Raw genomic sequence first — 21,365 nt, 5'->3', positions numbered from 1 at the left:
AAATATACTTCAAGAAACAATTCTTTAAGAAATGTATTTTGAGACTCAAAATAACAATAATATAAATCAACATTCTATTGCCAGCATGGAAAATATTAAAGTCTGATTTACATTTATTTTCATATTGCTTCTTCCCTCTCTTTCATGTTTTCAATAACTACTTATGGAACTCTAAGTTGTAATCAAAGGAATTGAAGATAGTAATAAAATATTACCAGATATACAATTTTTTTTGTTATTCTGAAATTGATATTTTACCCTCCCTAATAAATATTCTATTTTTGCCCTGTATTTTACCAAACATTTTTTTGTTTGTTTCCATCAAGTAGAATATCAATGCAATAAATTTTCTGGAATATTTACTTATTATAGCAAAAAATAAAAATAACAAAAAACAAATATGTTCAACAAGTGTATAATTCTTATAAAATTATTTCTCCCTTCTTGACTAAATATCCCAAGGTACTAGGTTAAGGGAAGATTTTTCATTGTATAATCAATATTTTATTTTCTGTGTGAGCAAGTGAGTGAGTGAAGTCACTCAGTCATGTCTGACTCTTTGTGACCCCATGGATTTTAGGAGCCTACCATGCTCCTCTTTCCTAGATAAGCTCTATATATTAAGTTGACTCCACACAAACATTTATTTTGACTTTTGGTATTATTTTAATAAATATAGAATATTTTTCTTCAATTTATTTTGCATTGTGTCAGGAAGGAAGAAATTTTCCTCTACCCTTCTAGTTTCTTCTGCTTGGTCTAAGAATTAAATTAACATGAGAAAGATTAGCTTGTCAAAATGGCTGAAACTCTCACCTTAAATATTTTCAGCTAAAGGCAAAAAGATGTTGGAAGTAGTGGTTTGAGACCTCAGAAAAAGAAAGGCAATTGTCATGGAAATTGAAAAGTAAATGCTTTGTAAACAAATGTTTTCTGGTCCTTGCAGAGACAGTCAGACACAGAGGAATTTTAACAGACTTTACGAGGTTCCACATGTAATTTTGGGAAGATCCCCTGGGGGAGGGCATGGAAACCTACTCGAGTATTCTTGCTTGGAGAATTCCATGGACAGATGACCCTGGCAGGCTACAGTTCATGGGGTTACAGAGAGTGGGACACAACTGAGCAACTAACACCTAACTGGTACAAGAGTTATCTGTGGTAATATCTCCCTTCTTGGAACAGGTCCTCTATCTTCATTCCTTAGGCAGTTAGGGGGAAGGTCTAAGTTTCTTCCTGAGTCTTTTGGACCTTGATTGTTTTCAGTTTGAAATAATCCATATGTCAAAGAGACATTTTTGAAGTGGCAAGTTTTATCCTCTTTCTATCTTGGTTTGCTTAGTTTGAAAGAAGAAAGATAATGCCTAACTTTGTATATATTAGTAATTAGAAATAGTTTGAAGAAAGTGCCCGGAATATAGTAGGCACTCAATAAATGGTAGCTAAATTTAAAATGCCAAAAATTCTTTGAGACAGATTTTTGTGAATAAATTGTGTCTAACTCTTTGTGGGAACCCATGGATTGTAGCCCCCCAAGCTCCTCTGTCCATGGGATTTTCCTGGCAAGAATACTAGAGTGGGTTGCCCTGCCCTCCTCCCGACCCAGGGGATCTTCCTGACCCAGGGATCAACCCCACATCTTCTGTGTGTCCTGTATTAGATGTAGATTCTTTACCTGCTGAGCCATCAGGGAAGTCCAATTATGTGTATGTGTATGTGTATATATAAATGTATATATAAAGGAAATGGCAACCCATTCCAGTATCCTTGCCTGGGAAATCCCATGAACAGAGGAGCCTGGTAGGCTGCGGTCAATGGGGTCCCAAAAGAGTAGGACTGGACTCAGTAAAACAAACCAACTACATGTATATGTGCATATCATAACGAATTTTTAAGATGAATATGGCAATACTTTTTATCCTACTGGATATCTGGATACCCATTGTTATTTAGTTAACTGTGCCAAATTGCTTTCTCAAGTACATCCTCAGTACTCTTTGAGCTGTTTTATCTATGAGTATTTCAGTTCAGTTCAGTCGCTCAGTTATGTCCGACTCTTTGAGACCCCATGAATCACAGCACGCCAGGCCTCCCTGTCCATCACCAACTCCCGGAGTTCACTCAACCTCATGTCCATCGAGTCGGTGATGCCATCCAGCCATCTCATTCTCTGTCTTCCCCTTCTCCTCCTGCCCCCAATCTCTCCCGGCATCAGAGGTGAGTATTTAGTTACTACTAAATGATTTGTGTCTTAGAGGCTTTGAACTCAGTCTTTTGGGCAGTTAAGAGGTTCTGCTCTTCCTTTCTTCTTTTCTGTTATTCACTCATTCTTTCATTCATTCATCTCATTTATTCACCCATTCACTCACACTATGTTCACTTAATAAATTTTTACAGAGAAACGGATATCTGCAATAAAAAATATTAACAGTGTCCTGCCCTTGTAGCTTAGACTACTTTTGATTTTTATTCAGCAAACACTGATTGGGTATGAATGTTGTGTCAGGCTCTTTTCTAGGAGTTGAGAACATAGGTGAGGAAGAAAAAAAGTACCCTTCTCTCTTGGAACTTATGTTGTCATAGAAAAATAAAAACAGGTGTATGGAATAAATGGAATATAATATTATACAAGCACTAGTAGAGTATCGGAGAAGGCAATGGCAAGCCACTCCAGTACTCTTGCCTGGAAAATCCCATGGATGGTTGAGCCTGGTAGGCTGCAGTCCGTGGGGTCGCTAAGAGTCGGACACGACTGAGCGACTTCACTTTCACTTTTCACTTTCACACATTGGAGAAGGAAATGGCAACCCACTCCAGTGTTCTTGCCTGGAGAATCCCAGGGATGGGGGAGCCTGGTGGGCTTCCGTCTATGGGGTCACACAGAGTCGGACACGACTGAAGTGACTTAGCAGCAGCAGTAGAGTATAAAGGAGCTTCCCTGGTAGCTCGAATGGTAAGGAATCCATCTGCAGTGTAGGAGACCCCGGTTTGTGTCCTGAAGCTAAACTGTCCAAGAATCAAAATTAATTTTTATTTTCAGCTAATTAATATTTCTCTAATTTAGCTTATTTTCCCTGTTTGGGAAATGAGAGAAAATATTTCTCTGGTCTTCCTTCATACTATCAAGCTAAAATGGAAATTGGGGCTTCTCTTCTGCTTCCTCTTTGTCCACTTGAGTGTGTCTCTAGTGAAGAGAACTTCTCAGTCAGAATCAGATGCTTGTACAGTAAAAGATCTGCTGAATGCCTAAGGCATGTCTGAGCAAGATTTACTGTCCTATTTATAAGACAACAGGGTGCTTTGCTTAGAAAACCCAGCTTCTTCTGGGAGCCCACAGGCAAGTTGGTTACCAGGCAACAACCGATTTCTTATGAAAACCAAATATAAAAGCCTACATCATTAATTAAACAGATAAGGATACAGTCTTCCCATAGTTACTAACCTGAAAGCAAGGAAGTTATGCATCGAATATGTATAAATCATCATTTTGGTTTTGCAAAGGTGCTCTTGTTTTAGTCATATACAGCAGGTAACTGCTGTGAGAATAAGATGAGTAGCCTATATTAAAATGTCACTTATTGGTTAGAGCAGTTGAATAGTTTTTATCTGTTAGAAAAGAGATTACAGCCAGGAGGTTTACATGTAAATTTCAGGAAAGGTGCACACATTGATGTTGTCAGTTTAGCATAAGCTGTGCCATTTCAGTCCTAAGGTGATAGAGGACAGACAGAGAATAAGCATGTTATGATAGGCCCCAAGGAAGCAAAGCAGAAGAAACAAAATAAATCACAGCATTCAAAGTCCTATTAAGTAGATCATTGTCAATATTTAGATTTCCAAAATTAAGTCAGAGGGGTATGTCATACAACTGAGCAGTTCTTTTCCAGAATCATGATGTGGTGGTTACTACTGTAAGCATTAGTCAGAGGCTAACTGCACTCTGTTCCACTCATAAGCTCTAGTAGGCCTCGATAAATAAGTTGGACAGATACAGAAAGGAAGGAACACCCAGAGCCTTACATTATTTCTACCAAGAGATGAATGATAGGTACGGGGAGGTTAGGAGGAACAAGGAACTAAACTTGTTCCCAGGAAAATAAGAATAAGATGTTTGCAGGCAGATATTAGTCTGGCGATCTCAGAGAATATGAGCTGGTTTGAATATCTCAGAGCATTTTTGTGAGAGGCGTTTCTCTGCTTGCATTCATTATTCCTATAACTGTTTAAATTTTGATGTCCTCTGAAGTTTGCTGTCCTCTGATAGGTAGGTGCCTAAGAATGTTGATTTGGAAAGACGTAGTTATATTTTCTGTAGGGCTTCCTAGGTGATGCTAGTGGTAAAGAACCCAACTGCCAATGCAGGAGACATAAGAGATATGGATTCCATCCCTGGGTCAGGAAGATCTCCTGGAGAATGGTATGACAATCCACTCTAGTAGCCTTGCCTGGAGAAGCCTATGGGCACAGGAGCCTGGCAGGCTACAGCCTATAGGGTTGTAAAGAGTCAGGCATGACTGAAACAACAGCACACACACACACAGAGTTACATTTTAAAATTAATTTTAGTAATATTATCTTTTTAAGTGGGTAGAACAATGATGTACTTGAAGAGAATGTAGTTGACCACTCTTTGTATGTGTATGTGTGTGCATTTTTTTTAAAGTCACATGATGGTTGTTTTATCCATAGACTTGACAGGTAGATTGGATTATATACCCAATTATATTCCCTTCTCCACTTACCCAACTTGTCACTTGAACAAATGTTGACTGAAGTTTTTGTCTCTGAAGCAATTATGAGTGAGAAAACGGTTAGGAATACAAACCAGTTTTTCAGGACAACTATATTCTTATTTCCTAGTTTAGTCTTTTCAAGGTCAGGAGAAGGCCTATAATAAGTCACATAGCTTGAGTATTATAAGCAACTGCCACCCTGAATCTTTGAGTAATTCTTCCAAAATCCAGTTATAATCTGCATCCAGTGTGATGTCAAATGCTAGTCTGTAAAAGATAAGAGAAAATCCAGATTCTCTTCTCTGCTTCCTCTGGGAAGTGTCTCTGGTGATAAGACTGGAAAATAGGATGATAAGTTAATTGACATTACTACAAATTTCTTTCAAAGTTGAGCAGTTCAATGTTTTTTCGTGATTAGATTCAAGTTATGCTTCTCCAATAGATATGCTACAAAAGCTTTTTTTGTGACCCATTTGAGGTATCACATTCAGATACAAATGAGGCAAAATAAAAATTGGTTAATCTGAGTATATATGGAATTTTCTTTTACTATTTTAAAAATTTTTTAATAAGTTCACTATTATTTCAAAATAAAAGATCAAGAAATAATTATTATTGACTTTTAGACGTATTTCATAATAAATTCCTATTGATATTCTTATTAGATAACTTGAAATATATTTTTGATGCTATTAAAGTTATTAGATAGTTGTTTTTTGGAGGGTTGTTATGGTTTTCTTTGTCTATTTTCTTTATATCTTCATGTTTGTCTTAAACATGATCATGTGGATGATTAATTCTGATTATTGTAACTAAATATTCAGTATTAATGACAATATTATTAAGTTCTAATTCCCAAATTTGTAATGTTTTGCTTTAATTTAAAAGACAAATGAAGTAGGTTTTTTAGTGATCGCTTAATAGATCCAGATTTTTGCTAGTGCTTTCACTTGTGTTATCTAATTTTATCTGTCTAATAAGACAGTGATTTATGTGCTGTTGTTCTCAATATTTTAAATGAAGAAAATGACTTTCAGTACATATATTTTCAGGGTCACAGTTCAGTTCAGTTCAGTTCAGTCGCTCAGTCGTGTCCGACTCTCCGCGACCCCATGAATCACAGCACGCCAGGCCTCCCTGTTCATCACCAACTCCCGGAGTACACTCAAACTCATGTCCACAGAGTCGGCGATGCCATCCAGCCATCTCATTCTCCGTCGTCCCCTTCTCCTCCCGCCCCCAACCTTTCCCAGCATCAGAGTCTTTTCCAGTGAGTCAACTCGTCGCATGAGGTGGCCAAAGTATTGCAGTTTCAGCTTTAGCATCAGGGTCACAAGATTTTAGTAAATGAGTCAACACTAGGATCCAAAGCTATCTGGCTTAAAGTCAGTGGACTTTCAATACAGTTTCATTTCAGGATTAAATTTGTTATTCACAATTTTAATTTTAATAGGTATGCTATATGATCTATGTTGAAAATAGTGTGACTGTGATAAGGGAACACATAAGAAAAAGAAATTTTCAATTTAATTTTTAAATAAACATTTCTCAACCACCTAAGATATATAGATCAATATATTGAGTACATATTAATCATCAAATTAAATCAGATCTTTTCTACCCTCACCACACATTTTTAATTCAAAAGTTGACTAAATCATTGATACATGTTCAAACTTGTTGGCATGATTAATACAAAATTGTATGTTTATTTTCTGTGGTTCTAACATGGTGATTCTCAACAGGAATGAGAAGGAGAAATGTATATATATATATTATATATATATATATAACCACTTACTGTTTCTCCTATCCCACACTTACCTCTGATGGGACAATAGAATCTGGGCATAATTTAGACATTGGGTGTATAAAAGCTTCACTTATAAATCTTGACAAATGCCCTACAAAATTCTCTCATCATCATCTGTAGTTTAGGAATAAAGTTATATTCTGAGAATATTATATCACCATTCAAGAAGACAAATCAGAGAAAGCACTTATGCTTTTATGGCATTGATTATTACTGTTGGCTTTGACCTAGTATACATAAAAAACTAACATTTAAGAGGTTTAACACTTCTTAAAGCTTATGTGTTGTGTGATTAATATGCTTGATTTTAATATTTTTAATAACGACAAATACTAATCCGTATTGCTCTCTGCAATAGCCCTTAGTCTTGTCTGTGGAGTGTGTTTCTCTCTAAGTAAATGCAGTTCTTACCTATCAAAAAGAAAAAAAGAAAATACTAGTCAGGCAAATTAGGATGTCCAGGGTCATCTCTTACCCCCAATAATATCTATATCCATTATATAACAATTTTCACTTCTGCTTTGAAATTATTAAATAATATATCTTCTCCTTTCAATTTTTTTGACTGTGCCTTAGTTCAGGCTATATAGTTAAGATTGTTGCAGTAAAACAAATTATCATCATAAATACAAATTTATGTGTATGAGTATATGTGTTCACCAAAACCTGCAGAGTTCCTCTGTATCATCTAAGATCAAATTTAATGTCCTGAGCCCTATGTTGCATTATTTTTTGTTCTGAGTCATTTTTATTTATAACTTTCTCTGGGGCATTCATATCTGCTATACCTATGGCCCTGGAACACAAAACCTCTTATGAGGATGGAAGGGAGACAGGAGGGAGCTTCAAAAGGTAGGGGATATATGTATACCTAAGGTTGAATCGGAAATGGCAACCCATTCCAGTGTTCTTGCCTGGAGAATCCCAGGGATGGGGGAGCCTGGTGGGCTTCCGTCTATGGGGTCGCACAGATTCGGACACGACTGAAGTGACTTAGCAGCTTAGCAGCAAGGTTGAATCATGCTGAGGTTTGATAGGTAAACAGCAAAATTCTGTAAAGCAATTAACCTTCAACAAAAAATTAATTAATTAAATAAAACCTCTTATAAAATATTATTATTATGTATTTCCCCAGGCATAAATACTCTTTCATATTTCTAGATCTACCTTTTGAAAGCCATGTTCAGCTATAAACTGTTGAGCACAGTGTGTGCTCGTTTATATCCACCTCTTTGCAACCCCATGGACTATAGCCCACCAGGTTCTTCTGTCCATGGAATTTTCCAAGCAACAATACTGAACTGGGTTACCATTTCCTACTCCAAGTGATCTTCCCAACCCAGGGATCAAACTCACATCTCTTGTGTCTCTTGCATTGGCAGGTGGATTTTTTACTGCTATGTCACCCAAAGCCTGATATTTAATAAAAGCTTACAATAGCTACCATATATAATTTTATTTTTAATGAGTGATTATCTGGATATTGGAAAACTATTTCTAAATTATCATTTCTCATTTTGCATTTTTGTAAAGCTATGCTGCCTTTTCTGTTTGGTAGAGAGGAAACGGGGACTTTTCTTAACTAAAAAATGTATTTTATTTAGAAATACTTATGTAGAATGTATTTTACTTAACAATGAGCATATAGCATAAGACTAAGATAGAGGAATTATTTCTCTCTGACATTTTGAGGAAACAATTTAAATCTATTATTTGTCTTTCCATGAAGAATAAATTAGAAAACACATTATTTTATATTTATTTATGAAAAAGCTTGCATTGCCAAATCTCAAGAATGGAACAGTTAGCTTTGCTTACTTTTTTTTGTAATCTCCATTTCACAATGTTTAAGTCACTGAATAAAATAACACACCTAGTGGAAACTACTCATGGTTTAAAATTATCAAATGTATGAATAATAAAAGAACAGAATGGAAAGAATACCAAAGCCATCTTTTTCATGTATACACTTCTTATTAAATCATATATAAAAAAAATGTAAAAACTCCATAAAAAGACACATTTATACCAGTTTTTCATTAAAACACTTCTTTTCAATGCAGATAAAAGTTTTAGAGTTAAATTCTCTGGAGAAGAGAAGCCTATTTAAAAATATTGCCCAAACCTACTACATACAGTTTATCATCTTAGAAACTAAATTTTCAAAATGATAGGAGATACAGAAACCCACTGTTCTACATTAAGATGCCAACTCTTTCCACTTCTCAAATATTTGGTAGAGTTTGAGGCTTAAGGAATAGAGTTTATTATTGATTAAGAAGTTATATTATCTTCGGAGAGAATAAAGAATTAGGAAAACTATCAATACTTAGAATCAAATAAAAACTACTTGCTCATGTGTACTTTCCAAGGGGTGCAATTTTATATTCAGTATCTATTACAGTGCCAGGAAGAAAGACGGGCTATTTACAGGGAAAAAAAGGAACATTGTTCCAGACCATGAGATTATAGGGTATTTTCTTGGGAGGGTGTGAGCTGAGTAAGAATAGGTGAGTGGGTTTTCCAGGAACAAATAGCTTATTAAAGAAGAGAACAACAGAACGGGACATAGGTCTTCTAAACACCAGTTTATTTACCATAGCTATCTTCAAGCAAAAAGAATTAAAGGGTAAGTGTAATTTTACATAAGTCACTTATTAATCTCTAAGCCTAGCTAACTACCTCAAAAGTTTTGTGCAAGGCTGTTAGCTGAGAGAAAACAAAGTGCCTGTTTTACTAATATTGAGAAAAGTGGTGAAAAAACAAGATGCCTGTTTTACTAATATTGAAAAAAATGGTGAAAAAATTTTAATTCCCATACCCCACTGATGAGTCTGGAGTACTGTCTTTCCCTCTATGAAGAAAAGCCCATTGTTATTGCAAGAACTATTTAGATGACATAAGTATTGAAAAGCGCTTTATTCCAATTAAGTGACATGTATTGGACTCAGTTTATATAAAGAGGCAAATGATCCAGAATAGCCAACACAATAATGAAGGAGAAGGACAAGGACACTACCTTGTCTCAAGTCTTGCTATAAAGCTATAGTAGTCAAAGGGCCTCCCTGGTGGCTCAATGGTAAAGAATCTGTCTGCAATACGGGAGACCCAGGTTTGATGCCTGAGTTGGCTAGATCCCCTGAAGAAGAGAATAGCAACCCAAACCAGGATTCTTGCCTGGAGAATCCCATGGACAGAAGAGCCTGGGGGCTATAGTCCATGGGGTTGCAGAGAGTTGGACACAACTGAGTGACTAACACTTTCACTTTCACAGTAATCAATACATTATGATATTGGTGAAAGAAAAGATAAATAGATCAATGGAATGGAATAGGAAGCCAAGAAACAGACCATATAATTATAGTCAAGTGGTATTTGACAAAGCAGAAAAGACAATGTGATAGTGGAAAGTTGTTCTTTTTAACAAATGATACTAAAAAAAGTGAACATCTGTATGCAAAAAAGGAAAAAAAAATCTAAACACAGACCTTACACCCTTCACAAAATTTAATCCAAAATAGATCATAGGCTTAAATGTAAAATGCAAAAGTATAAAACTTCGAGAAGATAACAGGAGAAAATCCAAATGACTTTGGATATGGTGATAACTTATCAGATACAGCACCAAAGAAGAAATAATTGATAAGCTGGATTTCATTAAAATTAAAAAACTTGTGTTCTGTGGAAGAGAAAGAGAAGCCACAGACCTGGAAAAAATCTTTGCAAAAGACATAAAGGGCTCATTCAAGATATATACAAAAACAGTTAAAACTCGGCAATAAGTAAACAAACAAACAAACAAATGTGCCAAAGACCTTATAAAACATGTCACCAAAGAAGATATACAGAGTTTCAGAAAACAAGCATATGAAAAAATTCTTTGCATCATGTGTCATCAGGGAAATGTAAATTAAAACCAGGTACAGCTATGTATTTACTGCTGCTGCTGCTGCTAAGTCGCTTCAGTTGTGTCCGACTCTGTGCGACCCCATAGACGGCAGCCCGCCAGGCTCCGCCATCCCTGGGATTCTCCAGGCAAGAACACTGGAGTGTATTTACTAGAATGATGAAAATCCAAAACATAACATCAAATGCTGACCGTGATGTAAAGCAAAAGGAATTCTTATTTATTACTGGTGGGAATGAAAAATTGTGACAGTTACTTTCGAAGAAAGTTTGATTAGTTCTTGCAAAACAAAACATGCTTTTCCAATATGTTCTAGGAATTATGCTACTTAGTATTTACTCAAATTAGTTAAAAATTATATCCACACAAGAACCTGCACATGATTGTTTATGGGAGCTTTATTTATAATTGCCAAAACTTGGAAGTAACCAAGATGTCCTTCAGTAGGTGAATGGATAAATAAACTGTGACAATCCAGACAATGAAATATTCAGTTCAGTTCAGTTGCTCAGTTGTGTCCAACTCTTTGTGACCCCATGGAATGCAATACACCAGGCCTCCCTGTTCATCACCAACTCCTGGAGCTTACTCAAACTCATGTCCACAGAGTCAGTGATGCCATCCAACCATCTGATCCTCTGTCGTCCCCTTCTCCTCCTGCCTTTAATCTTTCCCAGTATCAGGGTCTTTTCGAATGAGTCTGTTCTTTGCATCAGGTGACCGAAGTATTGGAGTTTCAGCTTCAGCTTCAGTCCTTTCAATGAATATTCAGGATTGATTTCCTTTAGGATTGACAGATTTCCTTTAGGATGGATCTCCTTGCAGTCGGAGGGACTCTTAAGAGTCTTCTCCAACACTACAGTTTGAAAGCACTCAATTCTTCGGCGCTCAGCTTTCTTTATAGTCCAACTCTCACATCCATACATGACTACTGGAAAAAACAAAGTTTTGACTAGATGGACCTTTGTTGGCAAAGTAATGTCTCTGCTTTTTAATATGCGGTCTAGTTTGGTCATAGCTTTTCTTCCAAGGAGCAAGTGTCTTTTAATTTCATAATGAACTATTATTTGGTGCTAAAAAGAAATGAGCTACAAAGTCATGAAAAGACAAGGGGGAAACCTAAAAATACATTAATAGGTAAAAGAAATCTCTGAAAAATGCTATATACTGTATGATTCTAACTATATGACATTCTGGAAAAGACAAAACTATGGAGACAGTGGGGAAAAAAAAAAATCAGTGATTTCCAGAGGTTGGGAGGTGAATGAGGTATAAATAGGCAGAGCATGGAGGATTTTAGGGACAATGAGAATACTATGTATGATACCAGAATGATACATACATGTCATTATACATTAGTCAAAACTCATAGAATGTACCTGACAAGAGTGAACTATGGACTTTGGCTGATAATATGTATCAGTGTTAAGTTCATTGACTGTAATAAAAGTACAATTTGGTCCTTGAAGGTTATAACTGGGTATGATGTGTGAGTGTGGGAGCAAGGTGTATATGGGAGCTCTTGTGCTTCCTTCTCAATTTTGTTGTGAAACTAAAGCTGCTCTAAAAAAGAAAACCTACTTAATCAAAAAGTGTACATTGAGCTCCTGCTACTTTTCAGACATTGTTGTTGGCTTTGGGGTACAAAGATGCATTAAGCACACAGTGGAAGTAGAAAATTAAATACATAATTTCAACACAATTGTTTGAGTGATAAGATAGTGATATACATAAAGCCCAGAAAAGGGAAAACAGCAAGGCAAAAGGAAAAGTCAGAGAAATCTTGGAGAAGAATTTTCTTTCTGCTTGAGTGAATGTTTTAGAATTGTGTGATGATGGCTCAGATGGTAAAGAATTTGCCTGCAGTGCAGGAGACCTGGCTTCGATCCCTGGGTTGGGAAGATCCCCTGGAGAAAGGAATGGCAACCCACTCCAGTATTCTCACCTGGAAAATCCCAAAGACAGAGGAGCCTGACCAGTCCAGGGGGTCACAGAGTTGGACATGACTGAGAAACTAAACACTTGAGCTAAAACTTTAGAATTGTGTGATATAATGCAATAATATAGGATTTTCACTAACATGAGAAAAAATGGAAAATCGTTTTCATTTATCACTTTTTCAAAAATAAACTTTCAACATTTCAAGTTTGTATAAGGTAGACTAGGAGTGTAATTGCTGAAAATATATTTTATAACCCATGACAAAAATTCCAAAATATTGCATATTTGGATAAATGCTCAGAGGTAAACATTTAGTATTACTCTACAAAAAAGATCTTCACGACCAAGATAGTCACGATAATGTGATCACTGACCTACAGCCAGACATCTTGGAATGTGAAGTCAAGTGGGCCTTAGAAAGCATCACTACTAACAAAGCTAGTGGAGGTGATGGAATTCCAGTTGAGCTATTTCAAATCTTGAAAGATGATGCTGTGAAAGTGCTGCACTCAATATGCCAGCAAATTTGGAAAACTCAGCAGTGGCCACAGGACTGGAAAAGGTCAGTCTTCATTCCAATCCCAAAGAAAGGGAATGCCAAAGAATGCCCAAACTACCGCACAATTACACTCATCTCACATGATAGCAAAGTGATGTTCAAAATTCTCCAAGCCAGGCTTCAGCAATATGTGAACTGTGAACTCCCAGATGTTCAAGCAGGCTTTAGAAAAGGCAGAGGCACCAGAGATCAAATTGCCAACATCCTCTGGATCATGGAGTAAGCAAGAGAGTTTCAGAAGAGCATCTATTTCTCCTTCATTGACTATGCCAAAGCCTTTGACTGTGTGGATCACAGTAAACTGTGGAGAATTCTGAAAGAGATGGGAATACCAGACCACCTGACATGCCTCTTGAGAAACCTGTATGCAGGTCAGGAAGCAACAGTCAGAACTGTACATGGAACAACAGACTGGTTCCAAATAGGAAAAGGAGTGCGTCAAGGCTGTATATTGTCACCTTGCTTATTTAACTTATATGCAGAGTACATCATGAGGAACGCTGGGCTGGAAGAAGCACAAGCTGGAATCAAGATTGCTGGGAGAAATATCAATAACCTCAGATATGCAGATGACACTACCCTTATGGCAGAAAGTGAAGAGGAACTCAAAAGCCTCTTGATGAAAGTGAAAGAGGAGAGTGAAAAGGTTGGCTTGAAGCTCAACATTCAGAAAAGAAAGATCATGGCATCTGATCCCATCACTTCATGGGAAATAGATGGGGAAACAGTGGAAACAGTGTCAGACTTTATTTTTGGGGGCTCCAAAATCACTGCAGATGCTGATTGCAGCCATGAAATTAAAAGACGCTTACTCCTTGAAAGGAAAGTTATGACCAACCTTGATAATATATTAAAAAGCAGAGACATTACTTTGCCAACCAAGGTCCATCTAGTCAAGGCTATGGTTTTTCCCGTGGTCATGTATGGATGTGAGAGTTGGACTGTGAAGAAAGCTGACCGCCGAAGAATTGATGCTTTTGAACTGTGGTGTTGGAGAAGACTCTTGGGAGTCCCTTGTACCGCAAGGAGATCCAACCAGTCCATTCTAAGGGAGATCGATCCTGGGTGTTCATTGGAAGGACTGATGCTAAAGCTGAAACTGCAATACTTTGGCCACCTCATGCGATGAGTTGATTCACTGGAAAAGACTCTGATGCTGGGAAGGGTTGGGGGCGGGAGGAGAGGGGGACGACCGAGGATGAGATGGCTGGATGGCATCACCGACTCTGTGGACATGAGTTTGAGTGAACTCCGGGAGTTGGTGATGGACAGGGAGGCCTGGCGTGCTGTGATTCATGGGGTTGCAGAGAGTCGGACATGACTGAGCACCTGAACTGAACTGAATTGAACCATATTTTATATATATGAAGAATCACCAGAAAATGAATATTTTGTCACTTGTGTGTTTTCTTGTATTGTTTTACATCAATTAAATCTTGAGCCAATACATTGGCTTACATAGCTAAAAGGGCTAGAGATAAACATGAGTTTAAATAGGATTGAATCTAAGACTCATGGAAGGTAATTAAAATTGTGTCTATCTTTATTCTTTGAATTGGCTTTACTCTCTATTGGCTTCATTCTTAGGCTCCATATGGTACTTAAATGACTGCCAATAGCTCCAAGACAGTTGTACTTCATGTTCACTTCAAATGGAAAGGAGAATGGAGCTCCTGCTCAGGTCCAAGGATTATTTATTTGTTCCTCAGTAGAATTAATTCTCATCCCAGTACCAATCACTGGACCAACAGTAAAAAGTTATTCTAATTAATACGACCTGGATAAAGTGTCCCACTTCTAGAGTTAGAGAATAGAAACCAAACTGAAAGTTAGATACGGTGAAAAATACATCATTTTACACAGAAAATTCACGATGCTGGATAAAGGACAGACACATGGAGGCTAAAAACTTCAAATGTCCTGGAGGTATCAATGGCTCTCTAAGCTCCAGTACCCAACATCTCTTCTTTACTCAGATACTAGAACATCTGAATGTCAGCCATACATGTATTCCCCTGAGTGCAGGCAATATCTCCTAGTCTGTCTTGAAACTATATGAGTTATTCATCTAAGTTTGAGCCAAGTGGTTAAGAGCAGAGGTTATGTTTGAAACTTCTGAATCACCTCTTTTAAAATGGTTGTAGAGATGTGGTTGGAACAAGAGTCTGTCATATCAGTTCAGTTCAGTTCAGTCGCTCAGTCGTGTCTGACTCTCCACGACCCCATGAATCACAGCACGCCAGGCCTCCCTGTCCATCACCAACTCCCGGAGTTCACTCAAACTCATGCCCACAGAGTTGGTGATGCCATCCAGCCATCTCATTCTCGGTCATCCCCCTCTCCTCCCGCCCCCAACCCTTCCCAGCATCAGAGTCTTTTCCAGTGAGTCAACTTGTCTCATGAGGTGGCCAAAATATAGAGTGAAGTAAATCGGAATAAACAAGTATTGTATATTAAGGTATGTATGTGGAATTTAGAAAAATGGTACAGATGAACAAATAAAGATGAGGATGTAGAGAAGGGCGGAGGGGAAGGGACGGTGAGGTGAACTAGGAGATTAGGTTTGAAATAAATACACTACCACCGTATGTAAAATAGATAGCTAATGGGAACCTACTGTATAGCATAGTGTTGTACAGAATCTCCTGCGTATTTATAGCTCAGTGCTCTGTGATGATCTAGATGGGTAAGATGGGGAAGAGTTTCAGAGGGTCCAAAAGGGAGGAGAAATATGTATACATACAGTTGGTTCACTCCGTTGTACAGTAAAAACTAACAAGCATTGTAAAGCAATTATCAGTTCAGTTCAGTTCAGTTCAGTCGCTCAGTCGTGTCCGACTCTCCGCGACCCCATGAATCACAACACGCCAGGCCTCCCTGTCCATCACCAACTCCCGGAGTTCACTTAACCTCATGTCCACAGAGTTGGTGATGCCATCCAGCCATCTCATTCTCGGTCGTCCCCTTCTCCTCCCGCCCCCAACCTTTCCTAGCATCAGAGTCTTTTCCAGTGAGTCAACTCGTCGCATGAGGTGGCCAAAGTATTGGAGTTTCAGCTTTAACATCAGTCCTTCCGGTGAACACCCAGGATTGATCTCCTTTAGAATGGACTGGGTGGATCTCCTTGCAGTCCAAGGGACTCTCAAGAGTCTTCTCCAACACCACAGTTCAAAAGCATCGATTCTTCGGCGATCAGCTTTCTTCACAGTCCAACTCTCACATCCATACATGACCACGGGAAAAACCATTGCCTTGACTAGACGGACCTTTGTTGGCAAAGTAATGTCTCTACTTTTTAATATACTATCAAGGTTGGTCATAATTTTCCTTCCAAGGAGTAAGCGTCTTTTAATTTCATGGCTGCAATCACCATCTGCAGTGATTTTGGAGCCCAAAAAAATAAAATTTGACACTGTTTCCACTGTTTTTCCATCTATTTCCCATGAAGTGATGGGATCAGATGCCATGATCTTTGTTTCCTGAATGTTGAGCTTCAAGCCAACCTTTTCACTCTCCTCTTTCACTTTCATCAAGAGGCTTTTGAGTTCCTCTTCACTTTCTGCCATAAGGGTAGTGTCATCTGCATATCTGAGGTTATTGATATTTCTCCCAGCAATCTTGATTTCAGCTTGTGCTTCTTCCAGCCCAGCGTTCCTCATGATGTACTCTGCATATAAGTTAAATAAGCAAGGTGACAAGATACAGCCTTGATGTACTCCTTTTCCTATTTGGAACCATTCTGTTGTTCCATGTACAGTTCTGACTGTTGCTTCCTGACCTGCATACAGGTTACTCCAATAAAAAAAATGATTACTCTTAACTCTGCCTTTATCCCATTTTATAAGCAGTGAAATGACAGTGATTTTTGGCAAGTGTTGGAGGGGTGGAATTTCTTTCTCTCCTTCTTGGTTCTTTGGGCCAGTAAATAATTAACTTAATACAAGACAGATTAACAGGAAAAAAAATAATTTGGTACATGTGAAGTTCCCTTAGACATAAGACCTAAAAAGTGACCAGAACAGTCAGCTTTTCTACCTTTTAAATAAAGAATACATTTGTGAAGACTGAAAAAAACAGAGAAGTTTGGGCTTGGGATAGCAAATCAGTGAAGAAGTAGCAAGACTTGTGTATACAGCCTTCTTGGCTCTAAATTCTCCATTTCAGGTGACAAAGATGCCTCTCTGCTTCCTAGTATAGGGAAAGGATCATTCAGATGGGAGATTTTTTTTCTCCTTTCAAGAGAGTCAGAATGCTTTTCTTGCACCAGCTATTTCTTAAGTAACTTTAATTCAAAATAACCAATATGCCAATGTGGCATGTTTGGGGGCAGTCACTTGAGACCCATCAGAAGCCAAATCTAGAACCAATGACTCTTTCAATACTATGAGAAAAATTTCAATATTTTGAAGGCAAACATGTATATCTGTGTGTTTCCAAATGACTAGTTATTTTTTAGCCACTTTTATTTTAATAAATTACTATTATAATTACTTAGAGTTATGCTGGGATCAGCAATGTAATTTGTCTAGAAAAGAAAGACATTTTCAATTCTATGCATAATACTCTGAACCTACTCACACTATTTCTAATTTTTTTCTTTTAATAGGTAAAATCTATACTTAAAAGGAAAAAAATGACTTCAAATCAGACACTTGACTAAAGTAATAAATAAATGCATTCAGCATTGTTTAGGTTTAGGTCTATTTTATTGATGACATAATGACACAGATCAACTCTTTCCTGGCCAGGTAGAACTGACTTGAGAATTGTCCCTGAGGAGAAAGTTATTAGTATCTGTCAAGTGTGCCATCAAAATTATCAAAAAATAAACAGATATATTCTACTTCAGAAGGGATTGTTTTAAACACAAAGTTTGATTAATTTTGACACAAACCATGTTGTGGCTCTAATTAAGTGTCCTGGTGGGTTAGTCTCTGTTGAGAATATTTCCTTACCCTTAATGACAAGTATAAATGAGGAGAGTAGCTCTTTCAGACAGGAGATGCGAAGGCTTCCAAGGCAGCCCATTTTCTTGCAGAAAAGCATAACATTCAGAACAGCAAAAATTAAATGGGGTTTAAAAACACATTTTCTTAATAAGTACAGATTGTAAATATACTCAAAATACTATTGTTTCATCCATCGGTGAGTCAAATGGTTTGAGTTTGGAAGTAATACTTCTCCCAGGTACTTGTCCTTTCACACACCTCTCCTATTAGCGTGAGTTTACACTAAAATAAGTATGCACAATCCAGGACTGAGAATTTCCATAAGATCTAGGGTCTCAAAACTCAAAGAACACAATGCATATTTTTTTTAAATTTAACAACAAAGTCATAAGCTTTCCAAACCTAGTGGTTTTCCTGAATATTTATAAAATAGCAGTTATGTAATGCAGGAGACATAAAAGACACAGGTTCGATCCCTGGGTTAGAAAGATGCCCTGGAGGAGGGCAGAGCTAACCACTCCAGTATTCTTGCCTGGAGAATCCCATGGACAGAGGAACATGGTGAGCTACATTCCATAGGGTCACACAGAGTTGGACACGACTGAAGTGACTCAGCATGCACAAAACATTTATCATTTTATCTAATTTCAGACACATTTCTGAGTGTTTTAAATGTATTAGCTCAATAAATTCTCCTAACAACTCCATAAAAAATGGTAATACATTATCTCTATTTTGCAGATAAAGAAACAGAAGCCAGAATTGAAAGAGACACATGTACTCCAATGTTCATCGCAGCACTCTTTATAATAGCGAGGACATGGAAGCAACCTAGATGTCCATCTGCTGACAAATGGATAAGAAAGCGTTGGTACATATACACAATGGAGTATTACTCAGCCATTAAAAAGAATGCATTTGAATCAGTTCTAAAGAGGTGGATGATACTGGAGCCTATTATACAGAGTGAAGTAAGCCAGAAAGAAAAACACCAACACAGTATACTAATGCATATATATGGAATTTAGAAAGATGGAAATGATAACCCTGTATACGAGACAGCAAAAGAGACACAGGGTGGGACTCTGTGGGAGAGGGCGAGGGTGGGATGATTTGGGAGAATGGCATTGAAACATGCATATTATCATATGTGAAACGAATCACCAGTCTAGGATCGACGCATGATACAGGATGCTCGGGGCTTGTGCACGGGGATGACCCAGAGGGAGGATAAGGGGAGAAGGGAGGTGGGAGGGAGGTTCAGGAAGGGGAACGCATGTACACTTGGGGCTGATCCATGTCAATGTATGGCAAAACCAACCAATATAATATTGTAAAATAATTAGCCTCCAATTAAAAAAAAAGAAAAGAAACAGAAGCCTGTAAAGTTTATGTAACTTGTTCAAAGTCAGCTAATAAGTGACAGGGGGCAGCTATCAGATGTAAGCAATCTGATTTCATACTCTATTCAGTTCAGTTCAGTTCAGTCGCTCAGTCGTGTCCGACTCTTTGCGACCCCATGAATTGCAGCACGCCAGGCTTCCCTGTCCATCACCAACCCCTGGAGTTCACTCAAACTCATGTCCATTGATCGGTGATGCCATCCAGCCATCTCTTTCTCTGTTGTCCCCATCTCCTCCTGCCCCCAATCCCTCCCAGCATCAGAGTCTTTTCCAGTGAGTCAACTCATCGCATGAGGTGGCCAAAGTATTGGAGTTTCAGCTTTAGCATCAGTCCTTCCAATGAAAACCCAGGGCTGATCTCCTTTAGACAGACTGGTTGGATTTCCTTGCAGTCCAAGGAACTGACTGTGGCTCAGATCATGAACCCCTTATTGCCAAATTCAGACTTAAATTGAACAAAGTAGGGAAACCATTCATACTCTATACTCTATTGCTTAAGAAGATAAAATCTATTGTATGGAAAATATTCATGTTTGAAAGAGAAGGAACTAACGAACTTTAACAAATGTATATGTTCATATGTTTTTAATGAGAACGACCATATGTGTAATGGTTACTATAATTCTAACGCCAATTTATTTGGTCTTAAAGAAGCCCAAATCATACAACGATACTTTTTCTGGGGATGGGAAGGTGGTTACTAGATCTCTTACTTGTTTGCAAACAGTGAAATCCTAAATTTTGTGGCATTTATTGTACAGTGACTAAGAGAGACTGAGATGGAAAGGAGATGGTTATGTAGGAAGTGTAGATGCCAGAAACCAGAGTAAAGCAAGAATATAGCATTATTGCAGGGGGAATGGGAACCTTAAGAGCAACAGAAGAGTTTGTGGGCAGAGGAGGTAGTGTTGGAAGCTACTCTTTGTGTGCTTCTCTCATTTCTAAACTGATTTTTAAAAGATAGTCTATGTCTGTTTAGTTGTTGCTCACCATATTTGGTCTACTACCCATAATTCATAAATATTAAAAAAATAACTTGAACACATGAGCCTTCCGTTCATGTCACTCTCGCTCTTCTGTTCTCGCCATTTACAAAACCTGTATTCCAACTGCCTGAAGGAATTTTTCACCCATGTGTTGTTCTCTGCTTAGCCTGCTGAAAAGAATAAGCATCTTTTTAGTTAAGTGAGTTTGCTGCTGCTGCTGCTAAGTCGCTTCAGTCGTGTCCAACTCTGTGCAACCCCATAGACAGCAGCCCACCAGGCTTCCCCGCCCCTGGGATTCTCCAGGCAAGAACCCTGGAGTGGGTTGCCATTTCCTTCTCCAATGCATGAAAGTGGAAAGTGAAAGTGAAGTCGCTCAGTCATGTCTGACTCCTAGCGACCCCATGGACTGCAGCCCACCAGGCTTCTCCATTCATGGGATTTTCCAGGCAAGAGTACTGGAGTGGGGTGCCACTGCCTTCTCCTAAGTGAGTTTAGGGTGTGTCATTTTTTTTCCAGCTTTAGATATTTCTCACTGAACAAGGAAGATACTTTACTCTTTTATCCTGAGGCTGTGTCTGTATGAAGCAAGGAAACAGTAAATTGATTCTTTCAAATATTGGTTAATTTAGGAAAGACAGTACATTCCATATAATTTTATACTGAGGTTGCTGAAGTGTTGTCCAATTCATGGCAATAGGCAGGCTCTATAAGTACAGAAATATTTATGAGAATATTCATTTATTCTATATTAATTAAATAGTAATTATTAATGGCTTTCAATTGATCAGATACTGTATTACGCTGAGATATATTGATGTCCTTAAGGAGTTTTCAGATTAATAGGAAATAAAGGTAATGTTCATTATAATTTGTTTAGAGCATATGTGCCAAGGAAAATGCTGGGGACTTTATATGTATTATTTCATTTGGTCCTCTTGGGAAGGAAAATAAAATTCCCTTCCTGGTTAGTCTAATAATTAAATTGACAGGTTTAAAGAGAAAATCGAATTTTAATTTTGTATGTACAAGAGTTCATGGAAATATGAAACTCAAAGAAAAGACCAAAACAGGCAG

This window comes from Moschus berezovskii, chromosome 4 (assembly GCF_049115385.1).
Source record: "Moschus berezovskii isolate FMDL1 chromosome 4, NW_MosBer_1.0, whole genome shotgun sequence".
In the NCBI taxonomy this organism is placed as follows: Eukaryota; Metazoa; Chordata; class Mammalia; order Artiodactyla; family Moschidae; genus Moschus; species Moschus berezovskii.
Note: the sequence above shows the minus strand (reverse complement) of the source record.